The following is a 22,391-nucleotide window of genomic DNA, read 5'->3' on the forward strand; positions in this document are numbered from 1 at the left end:
CACTTAAGGTAAAAAAAAATCCTATGAAAAGTTAGGTTAGACATAATGAAAAAATTACGGGAAGGAAAAGAGAGGGGAAATTATCTATAATACAGCTAAGAGAAAAAATATATGGAAGTATTAGAGGTTAAGAGACATGGCAAGAAGAGAATGAAAAATTATAGATACATTTAAATGAGTTTTATGAAAAAACAGAGATAAAAATATTCATTACAAATGATAAGAGGAACAATTCATCAGGAAGCTATATTTCTAAACTTACGTGAACCAAACAATAAAGAAAATTTTGTCATAGTTACATAAAGAAATTGTAAAAAAAAAAAACCACACACAATAATTTTTAGTTTTAACATACCTCCCTTAGTATGTGCTATTGGATAGATCAGGCAGGATTAGTAAGGATATGGAATATATAAAAAACACAAGATGGGCTTGATTTAGTGAACCTATACAGAGCCGAACACTTAGAGAATAAACATTCTTTTTACGTGCACTTGAAACATCAACAAAAATTGTCCGTATGCTAGGCCAAAAGGCAAATCTCAAAAAAATCCAAAGAAGAAATAACAAAAACACCATGTTGTCTAAATGCAAGTTTATAAAATTAAAAAGAAATAAAATAATAAATCTCCCTCCCAAAATATTTAGACATTTTTAAAGCATGTATTTAAGTAATTCACAGATCAAAGAAAATTTTATATGGAAAATGAGAAAATGTTTAGACTGACAACAAAAACATGATATATAAAAACTAATATGATGCAGCTAAAGCAGTACTTAGAAGAAAATTTAACTGCATGTTTTAGTTGGGTTTTGACCAAAGATAGAAAGATACTAGCTTTCTCTTTGCAGATTCAAATAATTAATAAGTTATTTTTAAAAGAGTCTCTGTTATGAAATATTTCAAACATATGTGAACGTACAAAGGACACTCTAATGAACCTTCAAATACCTATCACCCAGCTTCAGTAGTTATCCACTCGTAACCACTCCTGTTTCATCTGCATCTCCGGCCTGCCCCCTCCCAGACACCCCTGGATTATTCTGAAGCAAATTACTGACATCATGCCATTTTATCCACAAATATTTCGTTATGCATATCGAAAGATAAATACTCTTCAAAAAGAAAAAGAAAAATATAACCACAGTATCATAATCACAGCTACATCTTTTTAACAAGTTCTTAATATGATCAAATATCCAGGCAATCGTCCCATAACTGATCAGACTGTGACACTCCCTCTGGGTGGCTTCTCCTACCCCACACTCAACTGTATCTAACATCTTCAGGACTGTGTTCAGGAAAGGAACGAACGAGAGAGGAAAGAAGAGAAACTTTCTTATCCTCTTTTTAATGTCTGTAAGTAGCACCTCTTTGTGACTCTAGAACTGTGCTCTCCAATATGGAAGCCACTAGCCATACGTAGTTATTTAAATTTCAATTAACTAAAATTAAGTCAACTTTATTTATTTATTTGGTTGCGCCGGGTCTTAGTTGCAGCAGGTGGGCTCCTTAGTTGAGGCCAGCAGGCTCCTTAATTGTGGCATGCGGACTCTTAGTTGCGGCATGCATGTGGGATCTAGTTCCCTGGCCAGGGATCAAACCCGTGCCCCCTGCATTGGGAGCATGGAGTCTTATCCACTGCGCCACTAGGGAAGTCCCTAAAATTAAGTCAACTTCAAACTTCACTTTCTCAGTCAACTAGCCACATTTCAAGTGCTCAATAGACAAAATAGACAAGAACATTAAAGAAAGATTATTGGAAAATCTCACTTTTGAACAGAGATGCAAATAAAATATATAACCCAGATCCAACATGGTGTTCTTAAAAGCCCATCAGGACCCAGGAGAAGTTTTCTCAGGAAAACAAGATAACATTTCTTTAGAAAACGTAAAATTCTCCACATTAATGAATATGGAGACAATACAGTCAGGGAAATTATTTTGCTGAACTTCATCTCCTATTCATGATATTGCCTTTAGCAAACCAAGGATAGAGTAATCTGCATTAACTTGCTAAAGCGGATCCGTGAAAACCCCACAACAAACATCCACCTGGATGGAAGTGTAAATTGGTACAACTTTAGAGAACAGTTTGGCAGTAAGCTGAAGTAGGCTAAAGGAGTACACACTTAAGATTTCAGAAATTCCACTCTAACTGTAGGCTCTAGAGCAGTGGTTCTCAAACTGAGAAGTTTTGGCCCTCAGGGAACATTTGGCAAAGTTTGGGAACGTTTTTGGCTGTCACGCTGCAAGGGGAGGAGTGTGGATGGATGGTGGGGGGTGGTTGTTACTGGCATCTAATGAGTGGAGTCCAAGGCCATTCTGCTGTGCACAGGCAACCTCACAACAAAGAATTATCCAGTCCAAAGTGTCAGCAGAAGCTCTGCCCCTGAAGCATGACCAATGATACTCATAGCAGCACTATTTGCAATTAGAAAAAAAAAATAGAAACACAGTTTTTAAAATGGAGCACCATGCAACAGTTCATTTGCATGGATTACAAATATGTATCCACATAAGAAATCTCAAAGCAATGTTGAGTGAAGGAAAAACAGATTGCTACAGGATGTGCACAAATACAATTTATGAAAATTTGTAAACCTTTGCCATCCTCACGGTAACTCGACCCTTGGTTTAGTTACTTGCCACTGGCCATTGGCATCTACCCTCCTCCTCCTCAAGTCCTCCTCTTTGCTTTACTAACCCAGTGACAAGACGTCATGTTTTACATCAATTTTTTTGGACTCCATTTATATTGTTTTTACTGTATACATGTATGATAAAAGTTAAAAAGAAGAATACATGGAAAAGATACACTCCAACTTCAGGAGAGTGGTTATCTTTGGGAGGAAGGGAAAGGAAAGGCACTGACAGTACCTTCACCTTCTCTTAAGACGGTGAAGAGATTGCTGACGCATATGCAGCAAAATATTAACATTTCCTTCATTTCCATTGTCGGTGTTACAAAGGTCCGTTCCGTTATTTTTCTGTGTTTTAAAATAGCTCACAATTAATAACTAAGAACAAAAAGAAAGAAAGGGATGAAAGATAGGCCAGCACTGGTCGTAGAATGAGAAGTAAATATAAATCACAGCTCTGCTGTTTTCTCGATAAAACCTTGAGGAGATAGCAGCATTATCCCTGCATCTTTCCTCATCTATAAAACAGGCTGACAATCCTTAGTCCACATCAGTGTTTTTAAACTTTAGTCATTCTGTAATGCTTCAACATTTCTGCTGATATTCCCTTATTGCCTGTGATATTTGGGGTGCTCAGCGCACAACCTAAAACCATCTTTCGTCCTGGGACCCTCATACCCCACTTGGGAAAACATTGCTCTATTATTGTAAGGCACTTTGTGGATGAACTGAGGCTGCATATATAAAACCCCCCAAGCCTGTGAGCACATATTTTGCATTCAGCAAATACAGTAAATGTATGTTGGACCTTAATCTACATATTTTACGTCATAAATTATACTTTTTGCAATTTAAAAATATTTAATCCAGGCCTTCTAAATTCACATTTTGAAAATTTGTGATTTTTATATGGCCTGGGGAATATAGACAGTATTTTATAATAACTCTGTATGGAGAGTAATCTATTAAAATATTGAATTACTATGTTGTATACTTGAAACTAATATAATATTATAAGTCAACTATACTTCAATAAAAAATAGATCTGTGATTTTAGTAATCTAGGAAACAATGCTTTGGGTTTCTTCCTTAATTTTTTCTCTATGCCTAGATGCAGTAACTATTTCTCTTCCAGTCTTATCTATAGCATTAATTTTTATAAGGATAACTTTGTTGTTCAATGATAAGAAAATGAGTGTAACTTGAGAGGTTCTAAACTATAGGCTTTATTGAGTAATGAATGATTCTCAGGCATCCCAGAGGCAAGAGATTTCAAAGCCCCATGCTTCTCTCCCCACCCCTTCCCTTGCTTCTGGCCCCTACTTCGGAGGGTTATGATTCTTTGGGGGCAAAGAATGCTCCATTCTCAGCTCCATCTGTAAGTAAGCAGTGTCACAGATGATGACTCCAGCTGTAAGTCAAAGATGCATCTTCTCAGAAGCACAGATTGCAGAAAACAGTGGGTTCTGTGAAAGCTGTTTCAGCCTCACCCACATGAATAAACTCACTGGGGCCTCACACCAGCGGGGCAGCCGGAGCCTGATTTACAGGATCGCTGCACAGAGCTGCTGTATAATGAAGTCCTTTTGCTCATGGACTTCCTTGGGTAGCTTCCTTGTTGGACTAACATTTCCACAGCGATCCTCATTTTCAAATGTGAGGCAATCATGCCGATAATTTAAAATCCCAAGCACAGTCTGCATTTTGAAGAATGACAAAAAATATAATCTAAAATCATCTATTTCTCCGTCAGGGGAGCCCTTCCTTAAAGGTTTGGCAGGGGAGGGAGCTGAGATTCGGAGAGCATCTAAAGGTTAAATCATCCAGGTTGTTCCTAGTCATCAGCGGAATGCCTAAATGCAAAGTTAGCGCCACATACCAGACAGCTCAATCAAAAAACATTTTGAGAGTTTACTCTGTACAAGATATCAGACTAGGAGCTTTGTGGCATATATAGAAGACTTAGCTATGGCCCTCAGTCTCCAGAGTTTACACTGTATTAGAGAGAAACGCATGTGAAGATAAAATACCAGTGTGCACAAGAGATAATCAGAAATTCATTTCAACACTTTAAGAGATAGAATACGACACCCACATACAAGATTCACTCCTGAAAAAATGGTAATGATAATGGCTCAGCAATGACCTAATTGTTATTCTTACCATTCACTGTTTGAGTGCTTACTTTCTCTTAGACATCATGTGAAGTGATTTTCAAATGTAACTCAGATGCTCCCACATCCTTTGGCTTTCTGTGGGCCTGTTTTCTTTAATATTGAAATAAAATGCCTGGAGCCTCTATTCCTCATAATGTGCAGAGTCTGACACATTCCACAATATTTGGGGGGGTGGACTTTTTTTATTGAAGTGTAGTTGATTTACAGTGTTGTGTTAGTTTCAGGTGTATAGCACACTGATTCAGTTATATATATATATATATGTATATATATACACATATATACATATATACACATATATACATATATACACATATATACACATATATACATATATACACATATACACATATATACACATATATACATATATACACATATATACACATATACACATATATATACATATATACACATATATACATATATACACATATATATGTATTCTTTTGTGGATTCTTTTCCATTATAGGTTATTACAAGATATTGAATGTAGTTCCCTGTGCTATATAGTAAATACTTGTTCTTTATATATTTTACATATAGTAGTGTGTGTCTGTTAATCCCAAACTCCTAATTTATTCCTCCCCCATTTTCCCCTTTGGTAACCACAAATTTGTTTTCTATGTCTGTGATTCTGCTTCTGTTTTGTAGATAAGTTCGTTTGTATCATTTTTTTAGATTCCACAAATAAGTGATACCATATGATATTTGTCTTTCTCTGTCTGACTTACTTCACTTAGTATGATAATTTCTAGGTCCATCCATGTTGCTGCAAATGGCATTATTTCATTCATTTTTATGGCTGAGTAATATTCCATTGTGTATATATACCACATCTTTTTCATCCATTCATAGGTTGATGGAATAAATGTTACTTCCATGTCTTGGCTATTGTGAATAGAGCTGCTGTGAACATTGCGGTGCGTGTATCTTTCTGAATTAGAGTTTTCATCTTTTCTGGATAAATGGCCAGGAGTGGGATTGCTGGATCATAACTCTATTTTTAGTTTTTAAAGGAACCTCCATACTGTTCTCCATAGTGGCTGCATGAACTTACATTCCCACCAGCAGTGTAGCAGGGTTCCCTTTTCTTGCGGGGGCGGGGGGCTTTCTGAGTGTGTCTCAAGGGAGTGAGAGTAGGTGGTGGGTGTCCCATTCTCCTGCCTCCTCTCCCTGGGTTCCTCCTCCTGGACTGAGTCTGAAGCATGCCCCTCCCAGCCATCCACTCGTATGCTGATTCTCTTTCTGCCCTCTTGATCCCACTCATGAAACTCTTCCCTTCTTCTTCATCCATTAAAACATCACTCCTACAATGTATTGTAGCAACAAACTTTTCTGAAAGTTAGAGGGAAAAAATAAAGGGCATTAAATACAGAACAGAATAGAAAATATTTTATATCTAATAGTTTCTCTTCCCTCCAAAGTCCTCTTCCACTTACCCCTCCTTCTTTCCAGATATCAGCCTCCTCAACCTCATGCCCTCTTTCCTGGACTGACTAGAGGTAACTGGTTTCAAATACTTTATTCAGCAGAGAAAAATCAGCTCTTTGAATTCAGTTCTTTTGCATGATCTAGACATGTGGGGGAGAGGAATGAGAAATGTAGGCTTGCCTTTCAGACCCAAAGACACATCAAGATATTTTCTAAACAAAAGAGCAATTCTTTCTTTAAGAAATTTTCTTCTACCTTTACCAATGACTCAAATGGAAGTAATCTTTAAAAATAACATTCTTGCTCTGCCTCACTTCACGTGCATCTACATATACACCTGGAACAACTGATTATTACTCCCATTTTACAGATGAAGCAACTGAGGCTTAAGGAGATTAATGTGCTTAATTTACTGAGTTTGTAAGGGACAAAATTGGAATTCGGACCCATATCTACTGATTCTAAAGCCTTATCCTCTTGACTACCCTATTCATACATTTCTGGTACAGAAAGCACGGGCTAAAGACATTCAAGAAAAGTAAGATGCTGGCAGAAAGAAGAGGGGAGGTTTCAGTTAGAAGAAGAGACACATAAGTGAGAATTAGTCCAAACACAAAGATTTGAACTAAGGGGTGGCAGTGGGTAAACAGTTTTGACCATTTGATGGGGAAAAAATAGAATTAAAAATGGCTTCACGGGGCTTCCCTGGTGGCACAGTGGTTGAGAATCTGCCTGCCAATGCAGGGGACACGGGTTCGAGCCCTGGTCTGGGAAGATCCCACGTGCCGCGGAGCAGCTGGGCCCGTGAGCCACAATTACTGAGCCTGCGCGTCTGGAGCCTGTGCTCCGCAACAAGAGAGGCCACGATAGTGAGAGGCCCGCACACCGCGATGAAGAGTGGCCCCCGCTTGCCGCAGCTAGAGAAAGCTCTCGCACAGAAACGAAGACTCAACACAGCCATAAATAAATAAATAAAAATTAAAAAAAAAATGGCTTCACGTTTTCTAGTCTGGATAACAAACATCGTTCATTCATTCATTCATCTCATGGGCATTGATGTGTCAGGCACTGTATATGTCAACATCATGCCAAGTGTTGGGAACAGTAGGAAAGTTAGGGATGAGAAGATGAGGCATCTACAGTGAGACATGCAGAGGCTGCAGTGAGGAGACACATCCCTGTATAATGTCCAGCAGGCAGCAGGAAATACCAAACTCATTTGTCTAAAAGTTTGGGGCACTTAGAGAACACCAGGTGGCAGCACAGACTCGGCAGTTAAAGGGAAGCAGGCCCAGCTAACATCTATGAAGTCTTGTGTTTTGCATCTGAAACAGATTAAAACAAAATACCCTTATTCTTAGGCGAGTACTTCTAAAATATTAGCAAATAATGTTAACTCGTTAAATGCACGTTTAAACATTTATAACCAACCTTTCCATTTGGCAAGCTGGGAGTTGTTTTAGTAGAAGGATAGGTGTATTACTATTGCTTAGCTTTTACATAGTATAATTTATCCAGAAATCTAGGGGAAATATGCACATGAGTAGGGCACCATTCTTCCAGCTGGACACATATTCTCCATATTATTAAATTGTACGTTACCACGTCCACAGGTTATAAGCTAACATTTACCCATAGTGGCAGAGATGAAAGTACTGTAACTGTGAACACCTTGAGGTTATGATACTGCTAAATGAGGTGGATGTTTTGTTACATAATTAGCACATTATATTCTGTTTCTATACTTAGCATAATCCTTCTACCCATGCTTTCTACCCACCCCACCCTGCCTTCCCTGCACTTAACACCTCCTTTGGTCTCAGGTTGTTTTATCTTTCCTTACAATTAGTTGTCCACTTTTCACTTTATGTACTTACCAGTCTCCTTACAACACAGCAGTGCACTGTTATTAGGGAAGGAACCAGTGTAGAGCTCAACATGGAGCCAGCCCGATGAAGACGCACTCAGAACAGAAACAGTACCCTCGTTCCTCTAAGCTAAGGGGTTTATAGATGCTTCAGAAAGATGCAGTTGGTAACTAACGCCAGTCTCACACTGTGGAGATGATGGTTTGTGAGTCCATGATTTGTATCTTGCTGTATAGAGTTATTCTTAGTTCTTTAGTCGATGGTAAATTCCAACTGTGAATTTAGTTCTTTTCAACAAATCCGTTTGTGCTCCTTATATAACTCTAAATTATTGAAACTCCTCAGGGAGTGATCCATGGTTCATCCAGCAAATTTTTTAAAAATTAGAAAAAGCTTATGTTGTGAACAATCTGCCCATCAAAACAAGTGTCTATTTCTGGGATTTGGTGAAACTCAAGAAGGTAGAAAAAGAGCTATCTCTAACAGGTAGAAAAACCTGGCAGAGAAAAGGGAGGGGGTAAAAGAAAAATAATCCAGAGGAAAACATCTTACCCACATGGAGAGATATTTTATAAAACAACTCTCAATATCATGAGAGACTGTTCCAGATGAAAGGGACATGACAACTAAATATGATATTCAAACCTGGATTGGATCCTGCATTAAGAAATAAGGAAATTATTGGAATGACTGACAAAATTAAAATATGGACAAAATTAAAATAGTGTATCAGTGCTACATTTCCTGAATTTGATCATTATACTGCAGTTATGTAAAAGAATATCCTTATTCTTAAGAGACAGAGGCAGAAGTGTTTAAGGGGAAAGGGGCATGATGTCTGCAACTTATCAGATAGTTCAGAAAAAAGAAAGAGGTGAAAAACCAAATATCATAAAATGTTAACAAATGTTGAATCTAGGTGAAGTTTAAAGGTTTATGGAAGTTCTTTGTACTGTTCTTACAACTTTTCCATACATTTGCAATTACTTTAAATTGAACAGTAATAATAATAGGAGTAATAATAATTTAGGGAAGCTGGGCATAAAGTTTCATACTAGCTGCATTTTTCTGCTTTAAATCAGACTAGACACCTTTGTCTAATCACCTATGATACCTATAGAAATAAATATGCCAGGGTCTAAAGTCTATGTTAAATATCAAAAAAAAGTTTTAATTTATTTACGTATTTACTTATTTTCTAATACGTTATTTAAAGATTTGTTTTTTACATGAAAGGTGTCAGTACAGCACAAAGACCTTTTTTCTGAATCCTTGAGAGTGAGTCACCAACCCGACACCCCGTAACGGCAGGACACTTTAGGGTGCATTTCCTACAAACAAGGACATCCTCCTACAGAACCACAGGACGGCCACTGAAATCAGGAAATTGACATCGGTACATAATGACCATCGGAGCCTCAGACCCCTATCTCGCTAATAGTCCCAATAATGTCCTTAATAGCCAGTGGATCTGGTTCAGAACCACATGGTGGTCTCTTCATTTTCCTTCACTCTGGAACTATTCCTCAGACTTCCTTGATGTTCATGACCTTGGCACCTCTGAAGTTAAGTTACCTTGTAAAATATTCCTCAATTGAGGATTATCTGTTGCTTCCTCATGATTAGATTCGGGTTTTTGCATCTTTGGAAAGAACACCTCAGATGTGATGCTATAGTCTCCTCACCACATTTGATCAGTGGGACATCATTTCAATTTGTCCCGTTACTGGTGATACTCACTTTGATCACTTGACTGAGGTGTCGTCTGCCAGACCTCTCCAATGCAAGATGACTCTTTTTCTCCTTGTAATTAATGAGTATTTTGTGCAAAGTTACTTCAAGAAGAAATACCCCATTCTTTATGAAATGTGCAATTTACTTATTTATTTATGTCAGTATGACTCATAGTTTTCTAGTTTATTCAATAGGTTATAATCTACTAGTAGGATTATTTATTTTGAAGCACAGATTGTCCCAGACATGGCCAGTGGGAGCCCCGTTAAGCTGGTCCTGTGTCCTTTTGACATCCTTTTTGTGGAGAATGGTGTTGAGAAAACCAGATCTGAGTACTAGGTGTTTAGCTCACTGTACTTGGGGCATCACTTCACCCCAGCCCTGTCACTGGACAGCCAGGCAATATATGTAGGTTTCTGTGTATATTTAAATCTATTTATATTTCTTTATCTACCTCTCTGTATATTGAAAAACCAAATGTTCACACTGATACTTCCAATTGCAGTCCAACAGCACCGGGCTTGTTTAGTTTTCTCCCTCCTGTGACGGTGAGAAATCTGTCTCCCGTTACCCTTAACGTATTTACTTATTTGATTGATTCTCCAGTATGTAAACAATCTCTGAGTGCTGTCATGAACCTCTCCCCCATGTGGATGCTTTCCTCACCACACCTGGGCTCCAACACCCTCAGGTCCCTGCTGGAAGTCGCCCCCCTGATATTCTTAGGCCTCTGACTCCCCAGGCTGCCCCCACCCCCTGTACAGACACCCTTCTTACACAATCTGGCTCTGACATCCCATGCCAGGCCACCGCCCCAAGGGTGTCCTTCCTACCCCGCTCACGTTCTAATGCCCCCACTGAGGTCGCGTTCACACAGAGATGCCCTCCTCTCCCTGCCTACGGATGGGAGCTCATTCTTCTTCTAGCTTTCTTGTTCATTCATGACCGTTCCTTATAAAATCAATGAAAATAAGAGGGGAAATGAAATGTGCATGGAGTAAACTCTGCCACAGCCATGTGTTTATAAGTTTAAATGAAACAGGCTTGAAATGAATCGTTTAGTTACCAAGATAATACCCCATTAATCTTTAAATTCTCTGAACTCAAATCATAGGACATTTACCTGAGTAGCAGAGACTTGGTAGACAGCCTGGGATATGGAAGTCAAAATAGCAGAATCTATCCTTCCTCCCCCACAACCAGATTATGGAATGATTTCTGGGCTTCCCAGATGACATCAAGAATTCAGAGAATGAGCCTCAAAGCCTCATTTAATGAGCCCATTTTAATGAAGTCATCTGTTGATTCTGTTTTTATTACTAAACAAGCAATCAGGTCTTCTACTGAATGGCCCGGAATTTACTTGAACCGTCAGGCTCCCAAGATCGCCTGGCACAGTGGTGACGAGAGTCACATTCGTTTCTGCTCTGTCCCCGCACTTTTAGTCGGTGTGGATGATGCCATTTGCATGGTTCTTTCCTGACCTTCACTCTTGGCTCTTGATCTGTATCTAAACTTCCAGCTATTCGTCGAAGGCAGCGTGGTACCCAGGAAAGAAGGTTGGTCCTTGGAGCCAGTCTGATTCAGTTTGAAATCTGTTTTTGGTGAAGCTGAGTTTCCTTCTCTAGAGAATAGCATCAAAAACTAAACCTATTCTGCTATATTTCTGTGAAGATTTGGGGTGGCATAAATATCATGGGGGGAATAATTTAACAATTATGTATGTGCTTTTTTACTTTTGACTTTCCGAACACATGGCCTTGTTCCTAAGGACACTCAAGGTAGGGAGGAGGGTGGGAGATGGAGATGTTCTGTAAAAGGAGCACAAAACAAAACGAGCGACAACAGCAAAATGACACTTAATGTTCAGCCTCTGTCATTTAAACTATGGTTTACTCTAAACGAAGTAAAACACTTAGAGCTTTAAAAAAACATTAGAAGCATAGCTTAAATGAAGCAAAACAAAGGCTTTTCAGGCAAGGCTTTTGCCATAAGAAAGGATTAGCTAAATTCGTTTATCTTTTTCTTCAGCTTAGAGTTTTATGAAGGGGCAGACAGAGCAGAAGAGGAGGGGAGAAACCTGCCCTTTTCCAGCTCTGAGATGATTATGTAAAGGACGTGAGGAGTTGAGAAAAAGGGAGAGAGGAGTGAGATGGCCAGATAGATGTGTCCTGATTCTTCCCTCGGAAAGTTGCTATATAAACTGAGTGCATGGGCTCTTGTCTTGTTGCTTGTTTGGGTCACATATCAGACTGAGAACAGTCCATCCAAGTAAACCTGAAGGTACCATGTGGCCAGGTAGAGAAAAATGGCTTGAAGTGTAGCTTCCCAGGCTTCTCTCCTTCCCATGTCAATGCCAATGGACCTGCCGTGGGGCTGCTAGGATAAGGCAGGGTGACCCACACAGAGGCTAAGCGTGGACCACGTGGAAGACAAAAGGGAGGCTCAGGAGTCAGCAGGCAGTGGAAGGTTCAGAGGAGCTGAGCCCACCTGTGAGGGTTGTGATAGTTGACTGGTGCCGCCTGGACACATTGTCCCAAACACAGACCCGTGAGTTCCTTGGCCCCAGAGAGCAAGTTTGGAAGCAGTTGATCAAGCAACATCAACGCCAGAGGCCAGAAGATGTTGCCAAATCACACTCCAAATTCAACATAAGACCAGAGTACCCCTTTCCCCTCAAACTCAAGAAGTCGTGTGGTGCCCCCCTACCACCCTACACCAACAGCACCATCTTTGGAGAAGACACAGAGAGAAGGGTGATTGGAGAGACAGGACCTTTGCATCCAAATGAGAATTTTTTTTAAAATCCCATAAGGATTGTTTCATTTTTTAGGTTGGACTGTTTAAATTACATTAGAGATTTGGATGGGGGAAGGAGAAAGTCTGTAAAAGGTCTTATCTCGGGTCACGGACTAAGGCTGTTGCAGTGCATACCTTTCTCATTCACATGATGCTTCTACGCTCATCTCAGTCCCGAAGACTTCTTTTACCAAAACAAGCAGCCAAGAAACTGAAAACGAGGCCCCAACACACCCAAGCCATGTTCCAAGAGTGCTTATTAACATCCCATCTGTCATGAGCTCCTGCCAGCAGTGAGAGCGCGCCCCCCCAAGGCCAAGGATGGGAGAAGAGGGAAGAACAATGATTCCAGTTCCTTCTTTGTTGACGATGCCCATCCACAAGCCTCTTTTCCGTTTTTTCCGTTTTTTAAGGGCATGATGTTAATAGTGTTGAATTTCATGGGAAGAAGAGAAAGTAGTACTAGAGAAGTTTTGCATAAGGCAATCTAAGAAGACCTTCTGCAACTCTGCCCATGGTGCGCCCACATCAGCCGTCTCAATTCTGTAAGCTCCGGGGGATGACAACAGGGATGAGCCTATAAACCACAGCTGAGCAGAGACTTACTTTTTTAAAAAGAGTTCTGTGCTCAACTGGATTCTTAGGACTTGGACCAAAGGAGGGCAAAACAAAACAAAACACAAAGCAGAACATGAGAGGAAAGTGTCCAGACCTAAATGTTTACTTTATACCTCCTGGAACCTTATCTTAAGATATCAGTGATTCAGCTTGTCACTACCTTCAAAACAATGCCTTTAAACGTAATTTGAGTTTAATTCTAAATGAAACTGATGGGAAGTGTATGTTTTCTTTACCAACAAGCCCAAATTGCTGACTAGTGTGGGCTGTGTTTTTCCCCAGGCTTTTTTTGCAGGTACTGAAGTCTGTATAAAAAGAGCCCTAATTCTGAAGGGAAAAATGGGAATTCTCCTGCTGGCAGTTCCCTTCTTGGTTAATTAGATGGTGTTAGGAAGTAAAAGGTTGGCCATGTTATCTAGAAGAAAGTATTATTAGAGATGGCATTATATCCTAAAAACATTTAATACCCTGTGTCCCGGTCTCCAATGCGCCATCTGGAGCAGCTACTTGGGGAAAATTACAGCAAATTGATAGGAATATAAAAAATTGCCTCAATTAATTTATTAACAAAGATAAAACCCTTTGATGAAAAATAGCATTTCAAGTGTCATTTGCAAATCATGATTTGACAGACAACAAATATACATGATGAAGAGTCATAAGACTTGTGTCTCTGCTTAGAACCACCATCACATCTATGCTATTAGAAGGCAAGTAACTTCTCAGAGACCCATTTCCCTTTTTGTAAAAGAGAGATAACTTTTTCACAAAACATCCAGCTAAAAAGTCTTTTGAGGTAAAGAATTAAAAGCTAGCCATTAGCTCGTAAGTTTCATACTTCTTTATTTTCTGGCTTAAATGAGAATGGGGTATTCAGATTAATTAATTATTGTGTTTATAAAGTCCCAGATAAATAAACTTTTATTACAATAACCTTGTTTCAAAACGCTTCTCATGCTCTCTACCAGTTAGGTTAGAATGAGAGGAAAGATTGAAATGCTTAAGAAATGGCTCTCAAAAGTAAATTAATAATGGTAAACACACCTGCTGTTACTTACTTCTTGCCAGATGCTACAAAAGTCCTGGCAGAAAATGAAGAAAAATTGCTGGTCTCCCAAAGATCATTTCAGCTCCATCTAGGCCCACTGGGCAGTCAACACCAGCAGAATTGTTTTAGACCAAGAACAGCAATATGGTAACTTCATTGTAAACGCTCTCCATCTTTCCTTTAGAAATGTCTTTGGATTTTTTTCTAATGGGTGATGGAGGTGAAGAGATAAACATTTCTTGTGGCATGATTCCCTAATGGTTTTGCTAGCAGAATTAGTCATCATTTTCTGGTTGAGAAAAATCATTCACCACACTGAAGCCTAGAACTTGCTTAAAAAAATAGGAATAGTTCTAACCTGAGACTCATAATTTGAATGTGTAGAGTTTTGCAGCTGTATCTAGTTATCTTTTGAAAGTCAGTTGTCTTATGAATAAATAAATAGGTTTTGGAATGTTCAGTTGTTAAGAAAACAATAATATAAGAAAAAAGCATTTTTAAACCACTTTATGAAGGTATGATTGACATACAAAAATCTATACGTATTTAATGTATACAACTTGATGAGTTTGAAGATAAGTATATACCAGTGAAGCCATCACCACAATCTGTGTCATAAACATATCCATCACCTCCAAAAGTTTCCTTCCACCCTCTGTACGTATTGTTTTTTTCTGTATGATAGAACATTTAACATAACATCTGCCCTCTTAGCAAAATTTTTAATATATAGTACAGTATTTTTAACTGTAGGCTCTATGCTGTACAGTAGGTCTCTAAGATGTATTCATCTTATATAATTAAAACTAGGTACTTTTTGCCTAATACCTCCCCTTTTCCATCTCCCCCCACCCCCTGGTGCCCGGCAACCACCATTCTACCCTCTGCTCCTTTGAGTTTGACTACATTAGATTGCTCATGTAAATAAGACCAAAACATCTTTTACAGTTAATGATCATGTGATAGTAAACTGGAAAAAAAAATCTAGATAAAACACAAGAAACAAAGATCACTGTAATTCCAATATATTTTGATACAACCAAATTCTATCATTTAAATGGAAAATAAGTGGTGCGCATTCTGTCCAAAACAAAACTTTCTGAAGGTAAATGTGTTTCACCCACATTTTTTAAAAAAATGTGCGTGAAACTATTATCTGGACCCGTAAGGAATGCCTGTGAAAAGGCTGTATACTTTGCCTTTTCTGGGTCCTCTTTAGGAACTGATCCCATCTAAGAGAGAAAACATTCATAACTTCTTGATTCCTAGTATGCGATAGGAATAATCGAGCAGCTCCAAGCTGGATTCCATAGGCCACTGACCCAGTGCCTGTTTCCACTAACATACCTGCTGGGTTCCTTTACCTCAGTCACAGGCACCATCTCCAGTCCTCCCCACTGCCACCTCCGGGCACTCACTCACTGACACCTGCGTGACAAGTGTGATCCCATACCCCAGAGCACTCCGTAGTTACACAGAGGGGGCCCTTTTTAGGGAATAGGATCTATTTCATGCACAATGTACTTTGATATCTTCAAAGATTAAATGCTCTTTTATCACCATCTAACTTCAAAGTCCTAAGCCATCCAAGAGCTTCCATTGATCTGGTCTTAACATTCCTTTCCAGGATGTCGACAGCACCTCTCACATTATCCCACACTTCTACACAACTGGAATACTAGGGATTTTGTTTGGTTTTTTTTTTGCTTAATACCCCCGCATTTTTTTTATTTTACTTGCAAAATTTTCTTTCTCCTCGAGTTTGACTATTTATATCCCACCCACCCTTCTTCCAAGCTGCATTTAAATGACCTTTCCACTGTGAAACGTTCCCTGAATTTCCATCAGCCCCTGGCTAGGTGTAATCTCTCCTTCACCTCTGCCTTCTGATACCAGTTAGCTAGTGTCTTTCATAGAGAGACTTTATCATATTCTAGCTCATGTTTGTTATTTCTATGTAATTCTCATCTTCCCTAACAATAATGATAATAATAGCAGTTACTGTTGTTTTAAAGGCTCACTGTGTTATAGGCACTGTACAAGACAGAACTTTATTCCGGCAATGGCTTTATAAAGCAAGCATTATGATCTGTATTTTACAAATGAGCAAACTGAGGCTTAGACAGCTTAAAGCAGTGTGGTCCAAGATCACAAGGCTAGCAAGTGGTGACACTGGGATTCAACAAGACCTCAGTGCAACTCCAGTGCATTCTCTTAGGCACTGCCTTATTCCTAGATTCAGAAGTTCCTTAAAGGGGAGATTTAGGAAACTCACATTTACTGAAAATAAAGTGTCCGTGGCACTGGAACCAAAACTTGCATGCATATCATCTCATTTATCTGTGAGTTATGTGGTATAATCCACATTTTGCAGTTGAGAAAACCAAGGTTCACTGTAAATATATTTTTGAAAGGGAATGAATGAATAAGACATCTGTAATGCAAATAACTGGTGAACGATTGAGAGCCAGAATATACAGACATGTCCTATAAGTCAACAAGGGAAATAATAACTACCCTGCAGGAAAATGGGTAAAAAACATGAACAGACATTTAGCAAAGAAGAAACCAGAATGACCAAAAACATAAGAAGTGACGCTCAGCTTTACTTAAAATTTTCACTTTTAGGTGTATTCTCTAGGGAAACTGTTCCTAAGATGAATACAGGTGTGTTTGCCCCAGTATAGTTTGAGGAATGGATAAGCTGTGGTATTGTAATATAACAGAATATTTTACTGAATTAAAAAGAATATGTGTATAAAAATAGATGAATCTTGATGACATAATACGGAATTAAAAAATCAAGTTGCAAAAGTATGCTACTTATGTAAAATTTAAAACACACAAAAATAGCAAATATTGTTTATGGATAATATGTATTAAAACCTATGCAAAATATATGTAGTAAAAAGTATGAAAACCTGTTAAAAGTTAATTTGTTATGTCACATAAGCATCATAAAATTTCTCTCTGAAATGGCTCTACCAATTTTCATTTGCATTTCCAGTGTATGAAACTTCCTATGACTCCAACATTTGGGGTTGTCAGGCATTTTGATTTTTGTCAACTCAAAGAGTATGAAATAGCACCTCATTGTTTAAATTTGTAGTTCCTTTCCTTCTAGTAAAGCTGAACATCATTTCGTGTGGTTACCTCTGGGGAAGGAGGTAGAGGAACGAGATCAGGGCTTGTATTAGTTTTTTATCTCTGAATAACAATCACCACAAGGTTAATGGCTTAAACTAACACCCACTTACTGTCTTACAGTCTCTGTAGGTTAGAAGTCCAGGCAAGGCTTTTTGCTGGGTTCTCTGAGCAGGGTCTCGCCAAGGCTTAAATCAAAGTGTCAACCAGACCGTGTTCTCATTAGGAAGCTCAACTAGAAAAGAATCTGCTTCCAAGCTCCCTCTGGTTATTGGCATAATTCAATTTCTTGCAGCTGTGGAATTCACAGAAACTTGTTTTTTCAAAGCCAGCGATAAAGAGAGAGGTTCTCTGTCTTTACAAGTCTCTCTGATCCCCAGATCCCCTTTTAAGGCACCCCCTCATTAGATGAGGCCCAAACAGGGTAATCTCCCTTTCAGTAAACTTTAAGTCCACTGATTAGGGATTTTAATCACATCTACAAAATCCCTTAGCCTTTGCCATATAGCATAACCTGGTCAAGAGAGGGATATCTTGTCATCTTTGCCACATTCTATTAATTAGAAACAAGCCACAGGTTCTGGGGAGGGGCCTATACAAGAGTGTAGGTCACTGGGTATAACCCCACGGCCTGTCCACCACAGGGGTAGAGTCTTGACTTGGTCTAAAATATGTTCTTTCTCCAAAAAACGGAATCTAAATTTTAATGTTTGTTCGATCTTGATGTTGCATACACAGATTTCCATTATATTGTTTCTGGACTTCTCTTTATCATTGAAATAGTCAAAGTATAAGCAACAAAAAATTTTTTTAGTTAATAAATAAGCTCACCAACAAAGGACAGTCTAAATAGACTAATAGAAATAAACGAGAAATAAACGAGAAGGATGCAAATAAGGGGTCTGGCTCAAAGACCTTATGGTTTTTGTCTAAACACCTGATTCTGACAGCCCAAAGCAGTGTCTTAATTACCTTTTTTGGCCTGTTTTAAAAACCAGTGGGCCCACGGACCCAATGCCTGAACCTTCTCACCCAATTAACAAAATGCATCTATGTCATATTTTTACTTGATGAAACAGGAGATGAGCTTATTTGGGTTCCCAACTGCTGATAATTGGACAGCATCTGACTTATTCTCAGAGTTGCAATCTAAGAGCCACTGTGAATCCAAGAAAACCAGAACCCAGGATCATTAAACACATTTCTGGGTCACATTCCTGCAAAGAGAAGATTAACCCCACCTCTGGTAACTTGTTGACAGGGTGACAGAATTTAATGGTATCAGGCAAAAACCTCTAGTCAAATATGGCTGAAGTCTGTAGCCCAAACTCTAAAAGTACATTTACTTTACTAGGAGTTAGCAAAGCAAAGAAGTTTCAACAAGATCTGAACAGACTGGAGGTTTGAATTGTATGAACATATTTTGGTGCCAAGAGAAAACACTGTAGAGTGGTTTACACAACTCAAAAGAATAGAGGGTCTGAGTAAATTTTTAAGCAGGGGAGGAGAAACCAGTCATTTTCCAGAAAATTTTTAAATGATGAAGGTATTAATACCTGATTTAACATTTTCAAACTTCTCTTCCTTGACCCCCTAGTTTTTCTAAAGTGGTTTGCCATTTTATTTTCATTTACTTTAAATTGTTTCATTTTGTTTGTTTTACCTCTTCCAAAAAAAAAACAAAATCCAGTAAAAATAGACACTGAAAAATTGGAAGGCCCTTCTGGAAAGTATTTATTTCAGCCTTCTCTCAGCTCCGTCCTAACAGAGATTGAGGGGATAAAAGTCCTCCATTTCTAGGCATAAATGGAGTCCAGAAAAAAATCACACCGTGTGGGACTCTCTGTTGATTTCTGCATGAGTTAGGTTTTATTTGAACAAGGACTATTTTTGATTGGGAAAAAAGGTTGCAACAGGACACCTGGTGGCAGGGAAAGGACTCCTTAAAGGCAGTTGCAGTCCGACCTGCCTAAGCTGAGTGCCAGTTAAAGGGTTTGTGCATTGATTGTATTTCTATGCATTTCACACGTACTTCGTCTTCTCCTGCTGGCAGCTTTGCTGAATCGTTACACTAACACCACTATAGTAGTTATCTGTTACTCCGTTAACAAGTTACCTCAAAACTTAGCAGTGTAAAACCACAAACCTTTATTATCACACGTAGTTTCTAAGGCTCAGGAATCCAGAAGCAACTGAGTTGGATGTTTCTGGCTCAGGGTCTCTCAGGAGGCTCTATTCAAGGTGTTGTTTGGGGCTGCAGTCATCTGAAGGCTTGACGGGGCCAGATGACCTGCTTCCAGGGTGGCTGCCTGCCATGGCTGTTGGCAGGAGGCTTCAGTTCCCTGATAGGTGAGCTGCTCTATAGGCTGCTTGAGCGTCTTCATGACATGGCAGCTGGCTTCCCCCGGAGAGAGAGATCTGAGAGGTAGAGCAAGGCAAAACCGCGATGTCTTTTATAACCTACCTTGGAAACGACATAACATCACTTCTGCAGTATTCTATTGGCCTCTTGGACCAATCCTGATAGGATGTGGGAGAAAATCACACAGGGTGTGGCTACGAGGAGGCAGAGATCATTGGAAGCAGGAATAATGGATTATTGATACTTAAAATATGTAGAGTATTTCTCTCCCCCTGTTTCAAGTGACCCCTTTTCCCTAGTACATTAAAGTTTTTATTGTATTTTGGAATTAAAAGAAATCTGAGGGGGCTTCCCTGGTGGCGCAGTGGTTGAGAATCTGCCTGCCAATGCAGGGGACACGGGTTCGAGCCCTGGTCTGGGAAGATCCCACATGCCGCGGAGCAACTAGGCCCGTGAGCCACAGCTACTGAGCCTGCGCGTCTGGAGCCTGTGCCCCGCAACAAGAGAGGCCACGACAGTGAAAGGCCCGCGCACCGCAATGAAGAGTGGCCCCCGCTTGCCGCAACTGGAGAAAGCCCTCGCACAGAAACGAAGACCCAACACAGCCAAAAAGAAATAAATAAATTTAAAAAAAAAAAAAAAAAAAAAAAAAAAAAAAAAAAAAGAAATCTGAGGGAATTCCCTGGTGGTCCAGTGGTTAAGACTCTGCACTTTCACTGCTGAGGGCCTGGGTTCCATCCCTGGTTGGGGAACTAAGATCCCACAAGCTGCGCATCACGGCCAAAAAAATAATAATAATTAAAGAAAAGAAAAGAAATCTGAAAATATATAAATGTTAGTGCTGGACTTTATGGATTTCCCCTCCAAAAGTATGTTCACTTTAAAAGAGAGGTTTCTTTTGGAGGATGATGGAAATATTCTGGAATGTGATAGTGGTGATGGTTGTACAATGTTGTGAATATACTAAAAGCCATTGAATTGTATACTTCAAAATGCTTAAAATATGTTAGGTGAATTTTATCTCAATAAAAAAAAATTTTTAAGACGGGGCCTGAATAGCATTGATGTCAAGTTTGCTGACCCAGAAAGATTTATGGTTGCTTTTAGCTCTTTGTATTCTGTTTGTTCTCTCAGCTCAAAACTTAGAGTGTGGTTAATGCAGAGACTATCAGGTCCTGGGAAAATTGATTTATGGTGCTAACACTCATGGTTGGTTGGGGTCTATTGGAAATAATACTAAGTACTAGTGCAGTGTAATGGCAATTTTTTCAGAGCCCAATTGACATACATTCCTGTGATCCAACTCACATGATCCTTCCGTTAGAAATACAAATAGCATATTTTATACCGACCTAACAAATGTTATCAATAGATGTGTGTATTCTTTGTGCAGTTTCCTCAAGATCACTTTTGTCAGAGCATTTTTTGCATGATTTGTGATTTCACTTGGCAGTTGTTTTCCATTATGTTGCATTGTGCTGTCAGTTACTTGGAGAGGTTCCGAATTTTTTTTCTTGTACTTAACACCATTTGTGGCTATGAGAACTGAGTCTGCCAGAGCTCTTTGTTTTATTGTTGTCATGCATGCACCATCCTTAACAGTAATCAGGAAGACAAAGTCAACATCACCTAGCACTGATTGTCTACCATGTGCCAGGTATCATGTGTACTGCATCAGTTACTATTAACCAACTGTCCTGAATAACTATTAGTTATTGCTAGTCTCGAGCTTCAGATTGGTTACATGACTTTCCCAGAGATCGTACCAACAGTTAAAAATATGTCACTAAAAATAAGATGCTTAGACACAGATCTATCTGCTTTGGAGCAACTCAATAAATTGTAACCAAATTCAACTGAAATTAATGACATTGAACTCAGCCGACTGGGTATGTATGAAGTTTGTGTGTTAGCTATAACTCTCCCTTCCTGTTTACCAGATTCTCCAGTACCTGACCCTCATCAATCTATGATTCAGAGGAAGATGTACAGGAAATGGGGCTGAGTAAGCACGTGACTTTCAGACAGTTCCTGAGCTTCTCTTTACCCCTTCTTTTCCTCTCTCTTAGCAAGTCCGGAGCAGAGTTGCTGGGATGAGATCAAAGCATGACATTGCTTGTACCTGTTGATCAAAATCATGGGGTCAGCACAGCATCTGCTCAGTCCTCTCGAGGGCCGGTGAGTATTTCTGGTTTCCTGGAGGCCTCTTCCGGGTTCGGTTTTTCCGGTTTCCTGTGGTGACTAGTCGACTAGGGAAGCATTGTCTCTCAAGATCAGAAGGCTCAATCCTGTGATAAAATGCTTTTGTTATTCGTGTTCTGCCGTGGTATCTTTTATTAACTGGAATCATAAAATATCTCATGTATAAGAAACTGAGCAGCAATAATGAAACTTTCATAATCATTGAATGTCCGTGCCTTGGAAAGAGTCAGGAAAATGTGTCTAAAGGGCTCAATGATGCCCAGCTCTACTGACATAAGGGACCTTGGGTCAGTGCAGATGTCAAATGGAGAGAGACAAAGAGAATTTCAAAATGCCCAGCTAACTGCAGTGAGATTTGCTGT

General features: G+C 39.2%; 1 long non-coding RNA gene across 1 annotated transcript in view; it reads left to right on the forward strand.

The window, feature by feature from the left end:
* The window catches only part of LOC118887991, a 206,298-nt gene that overhangs the window by 174,938 nt on the left and 8,969 nt on the right, over positions 1 to 22,391 (forward strand). The window contains exon 6 of the long non-coding RNA XR_005018219.1: positions 21,897 to 22,005. This is a non-coding gene — a long non-coding RNA (uncharacterized LOC118887991). The remainder of the gene's footprint in view (positions 1 to 21,896; positions 22,006 to 22,391) is intronic.

The sequence above is a fragment of the Balaenoptera musculus genome, chromosome 21 (genome assembly GCF_009873245.2).
Source record: "Balaenoptera musculus isolate JJ_BM4_2016_0621 chromosome 21, mBalMus1.pri.v3, whole genome shotgun sequence".
In the NCBI taxonomy this organism is placed as follows: domain Eukaryota; kingdom Metazoa; phylum Chordata; class Mammalia; order Artiodactyla; family Balaenopteridae; genus Balaenoptera; species Balaenoptera musculus.